Below are 5,312 nucleotides of genomic sequence, written 5' to 3'. Positions count from 1 at the left end.
AGGAAGTCTTCTACAAGAAACGCAGAAAACAACCATGCAGAAAGAAAATGTGGGATTTTCGGCGAATTTCAAGCTCCAAATGAGGTAGGATCAGGGAAACTTCATTGTGCATGATTTGTTGGTACAAAATGGTGAATGGAACGTGGCATCAAATTGAAAAAATGATAGCAACATTCTACCTGTGTATTCAACTAAACATGAAAGATTGCCTGCATGTTTCACTGTATTTTACCAAGTTCTTTCTCTGCACTCTGAAATCTCCTCGTCATCTTTAAAAGAAAAGAAGATATATGCTGTAGTAGAGGCCGCCCTCTATGCACAAAAACTTGAATTCACATATGTATCTATGTGTTGAGAAGAGAATTTGTGCCCTTATGCTCAGTTATGCAAAAACAATATTGTACTCTCAATAAACCGACAGTTGAATTCTGGGTGACAGAAACAAGAGACTTATTGCTATCTGGTATTCTGAGGAACACAAGAGAAACTTCTCCCTGGGTTCAGAAAACACCAAATTCAGTTGTCTTCTATTTTAGTGATTGATTATTGTTTTCCTGAGCATTTTCTTTTCTAATTAAAACATAAAAAAGCACCCCCACCATTCCATGAGGATTCATAATGAGAGAACACATTGAATAAGGTGAACAAAAAAAGCCAATGATGAGGGAGCACAAATCATTCAAGCAGAGGGCAAAACAAAGGCAGAATAGAGAAAAAAGGCTACAGTAGAGAAGGCATAAGCTAAACAAGATGAGAAGAAAGCCAAAACAGAGCATGAGAAAGCAAGCTAACAGAGGCAGAAAAGACCAAAGAAGAGGAAAAAAGGAGGAAGAGACACACCATGAGAGATCAGTGACAGTAGACCGAAACAGTTTCTACAGGAAGCCAGAAAACGGCCACTACAGGAATTTCTACAGGAAGTCTGGAAACGGAGCAACAAAGGGAGAAATCGCCTGAGATTTTGGCCAGGAAGGCGGTAGCAGTGCTAGATTCCCTAAGCACATCTCCAAAGCAAAAAGGGAAGCAAAAAAAAAAAGGAGCCTTCCATGTACTTTAAGGCAAGAAGGAGCATGTGGATAAAAGCTGGCAGACCCTAGCCACAGTCAGAGGAGCCAATTACAATTGAGGACACCACAGCTAAACAAAAGGAAGAGTCTCCTTCAAAGAGATCCATCATCTGTGAATGAGGAAGCTAAAAACCTTCACCTAGAGAGAGCAAATCAAGATGATGGACTCAAAGACAGTCTACAAGAAGCTGAGACAGTTCTATAGGAAGCTACAGGACTTTCTATAGGAAGTTCTGTATTTTTAACAGAAACATCCTGTAGAAGCCTTTGGGCAGGCCAGAATCAATTATGGAGAGGGATTGGAAGATTGAAGTCTGTTGAGGAGGCATGCAACCACTCTTTTCTTCCATCCTCCACTGGTTTCATATCCTTTCACCACCATTGCCGCCATCAGATTGAATATGCTTGCACAATCATACCAAGGCTGAGAATTCACTAGGAAAAGGAACATGCAGTGGGAAGAAGCAAAGAAGCATGATTTCATGACAGAAAAGAGGACATCACTTCAGAAGCTTGGCATGAAAAATAAGCCACAAGGAAATCAAGACGACAAGCAAGAAAGAAAAAGAAGGAAGAAACAGAGAGGAAAAGGAGAAATGGGCCAAATTGCTAAGCCTAAAACTGTGGGAGGAACAATGGCACAAACACCTTGGAAAAGGATTGCAGAAGAGAGCAGAAAATATTGAAAAAGGCCAAACAAGTAGGGACACACCCAAGGCAACCACAACACAGGTCAAGGAGAAGGCGCCCCAGCCAAGAAAGCCAAATCAGAGGAAGTTAGCAGACTGTTTCTACAGGATACAGTGGTGCTGACTGTTTCTACAGGAAGACAGAGAACTGTTAGCAGACTGTTTCTACAGGAAGACAGAGAACTGTTTCTACAGGAAGTTTGAAAAGAGGAAAGCCAAAGGAGAAATCAGCCGAGATGTTAGCCAAAGAAGCCACCAGGGCCATCAAAGATGAGGAGAGAGATTGGTTGCTCAGAGGATGAGCAACACTTTCAGTAGGGGGGTGATGATGAGCCCCAAAAATGGACAATTATTTGGGCTCATTCAACCTTCTAATTTGACTTAATCCACCATTCTCATTGGTTTATTGCATGTTTTTGATTATTTTTATGTTAATAGAGTGAATTTGGTTAGTCATTATGCCAACAAGTCTAATGGGTGCTTTGTGTAGCCTTTTTGGTCAACTTGGAGACAAAATTGAAGGTCTTAATGAGCACTTGGCAGCCAAATTCGTGGGAGAACAAGCTAGAGGATTTGTAGGAAGGTGTCCCCCTCATTTATGGGCCCTTACCTCGAATTCTCCACCATCAGCTCGGAGTTCAAAGGCCACCAAATCAATGAGCACAAGGGCAGCCAAGCAAGTCAAGTAGGACTGCTGTTAACTACAAGTCTTGGGCAGCCAAGTCCCTAAATTTTAGGAGGACTGTTGGGTCCTCAAATTGTATAAATAAGAAGGCTTAGGGCCTCATTTTGGTTAGCTAGTTGGTAGTCATTTTTGTAGCTAGTGGTTAGTCAATTTGGTTAGCCAGTTAGTCATTTTGTTTTAGCCATTAGTTAGCTAGTTTGTAGTTCGATTTTTATGCAATAGATTAGCTTTGCTTTCAGCTCATGTTCAAGTTCTTCTTGTGGACAGTTTTGATGTAACTCTTCATTTCTTGATCAATAAAGATGAATCCAGCTTTGCACCAGCTCTAAATCTCTCTTAGGAGGCTGTAGCTCTTGGGGTTGGGCCCATCTCAAGCGCCCAATACCTCCTTTGATTATCTTTATGTGTTTTTGCTGCATTCTTAGAATAAAATATGCTATTTAGATCTAACTCTTGTTTTGTTATTTAGTTTGTTTTTTTATGTGTAAAATAGCTTTTCATGCTCAGATTTAGTTGATAGGTTGTTAACAGAAAAAGCTTCAAGAAAAGGGCCAACAAACATCTGTGGTTTCACCTCTCCCTTAGTGGGATCAGGAGTTGTGACTAGGATGACTTTGCTGCCCACAAAAACACTGATTTTGCTTTGCCATGCAATCACTAGTGTTTGATTTTCATGTGTAGAAGTTGGTTACCAGTTCAAACTTTCATTTGCTTATTTGCATGAGTTAAAAATACATGGTTTCATTGCAGGTCACACTTCTGTTCATTCTCTTTACTAACAGCTAGCAAATTAGGTAAACATAACTAGGTCTTTGAATTTATAAGTTTTGTTGGTTCAGATTGGAAAAACGACTTGCAGAGCACATGTACCACTCCTTCATCTGCTTATCCTCCATCAGCACCATCCACTCCACCCTCTACTTAGAACCCTTGCTTCACGTTTGCCATTCGCTCCCAAAACCCTAATTTTTGTGCAACATTGTTTCACTCTCCCTTGAACAAATTGAACCATCCTCGCCATTCCTTAGCTCCATCCATCAGTTCCTAGGCCACTTCAGACCCCTATCCTACCTCCATATCCACTCATGCATCTTCCCTCACTCACCCATGCTCCAAAATCCCATTTCAGAACATCCTGTAGAAATCTCTGAACATCCTGTAGAACCCCTGCAGACTTCCTGTAGAAGCTCATAAACACAGTTTGGTGGCAGCCAAACTTTGTGAGACTCTCTGGAAGGGTGTTAGGGACCCCTTAGACCCTCTCTGAACCTTCCCAACCTTTCCCAAGCATTTCTCCTCCTTGATCCACCTCTGCACAGTCAAAAATAGTTAGAAGCACATGCATGATCATTCTAATAACTTAGTCAAAAATACAAAAAGATGTTTTCTTCAGATAGTGATAACTTAGACACATGCATTTTACCTTCCTAGAATTAATGGCATCTCTTTTCGTAGTTTGCATTCTCTCCTTTGCATCAGTAGGACTAGCTGGTAGAATTAGGGTTTGCTAGGGTTTGCGTTTCTTTTTGGCTTTCAGTTTCTTTTCGCAATTAGATTAGCTTCTTTCGAGTTAGCTTTCATCCATCAATTAAAAAGCTTCTTCTAAGAGCTCATAGAAGTTGGCTTAAGCTCCTAGTGGACTTGTGCCAGCTGACCAAGTGACAGCTACGGCAAGAGCTAGTACTTGTGCATACAGCACCGTCGCTTCCAAGTTTGTACGAACTACCGGGTTGATAAAATTAGAGATAGGAAGCCCCAGGAGTTGTAGCAGTATTGCTACAATACTGGAGCCCACCACTAATTAAACTAGTCTGCAGGATCAAAGGTTGTATTACACAACTCATTAATGGTATGGTGTAAATATTTATATGCAACAACTAATTCCGTGCAAGTGCTCTCAAGAAATTGTAACCATTGCATAGGGTTCATATGAAGAAATATCCTCTAGTGGATTAGGAACAAAATATGTGACTATTGGCCACATGTGATGGATTTTAGCACTCATATCCTCAACTTGCTCAACTTGCTACTGCAATTTCTTTTTCTATGCACACAACTCATCACATTCCTCCATAACTCTAAGAAATTCCTATCTCTGCTACTCATCTGTGACAGTGAGGTCATTATATCTAGTGTCTGTGAGGATGAAACACTTCGATATGCAATAAATAAGCTCGAATAATTTGAAACAATTTTTGAGAATACCAATCCCGAAGATCTTCTGTGGATAAGGCATCAACCAATGGCATCCTAGACTATAATAGTTGTCCACTAGCAACAAATTTAGCAGAGTGATCTTATGGTGAGGTATTTGGCACGTCTTCTTGTCCTTGATGAAAATATTCATGATCTTTTACAAGAATATAAGGGGAAAGTAGGGGAAAAATGTCTAAAGTATGGGAACATAGATTCAAAACTTCTCTACAATGACTTGGGTCTTGAACAAAATTAGAAAACTATGCAGGAGAAATAGTATTGCTTGTTCCCAATTGCAATGTGGAATGCAGTTGCACATGCAGTAAAGATATTGTCTCTGAAACTTTCTCTTGTTCCTCTGTATTTTCTAGTTCAAAAGCTATCTCCACATCATCTATAGCTTTAATATCGCATAAAATCTTAGCAGTTCATTTCATATTATAATGTTATGAAGGGACATAAGAAATGGTATTAGAGGGTGCAGGGGATTATGGTGACAAAGCAGGGTTGTGCAGAGTAGATGTAGTGGGTGCAAGAATGACATGTTTTTCTATAAATAACAATTTCATCATCAGGGATATGTACTATGGTGGAAAGATATAGAAGTGAGGAAGAGTGCTTTGCCATAAGAGTGACCAATGAATTAGAAGTAAGGGCTAGGGAAAGATCTATAGT

The sequence above is a fragment of the Pinus tabuliformis genome, chromosome 5_2 (assembly GCF_031772625.1).
Source record: "Pinus tabuliformis cultivar Carrire ecotype Pingquan chromosome 5_2, CPIR1, whole genome shotgun sequence".
Classification (NCBI taxonomy): domain Eukaryota; kingdom Viridiplantae; phylum Streptophyta; class Pinopsida; order Pinales; family Pinaceae; genus Pinus; species Pinus tabuliformis.
The sequence above is the reverse complement of the archived record's forward strand: the minus strand, read 5'-3'. Positions refer to the sequence as shown.